The sequence below is a fragment of the Morone saxatilis genome, unplaced genomic scaffold (genome assembly GCF_004916995.1).
Source record: "Morone saxatilis isolate NCDOM2014 unplaced genomic scaffold, NCSU_SB_2.0 Contig22, whole genome shotgun sequence".
Taxonomy (NCBI): Eukaryota; Metazoa; Chordata; class Actinopteri; family Moronidae; genus Morone; species Morone saxatilis.
Window position 1 is genome coordinate 9357989 of NW_023339785.1, and position 213 is coordinate 9358201.

Genomic DNA, 213 nt, shown 5'->3' on the forward strand with positions numbered 1-213 from the left:
AACAAGAATGGATGTAATATCCTGCCCTGCCCCATTCAAGGAGCCAGATACAATACGGCTGTATGTAAACTGCATGCTCCGACAGCCAAACCAATACTCAAGAACTCGAAGAAGTTAATAGTTTCTCAAGTCTGATCGAGTGGAATGTTTAAGAGGCGTCTGAGAAAGGTGTGAACTGCCACTGATTTCCTTTAGAGCACAGATGCGCAGACC

The 213-nt window shown here is 45.1% G+C and overlaps 1 protein-coding gene across 1 annotated transcript in view; it reads left to right on the forward strand.

Moving 5' to 3' along the window:
• LOC118333752 (ecto-NOX disulfide-thiol exchanger 2-like) overlaps window positions 1-213 on the forward strand; it is a 162163-nt gene that overhangs the window by 16417 nt on the left and 145533 nt on the right. The window lies entirely within an intron of this gene.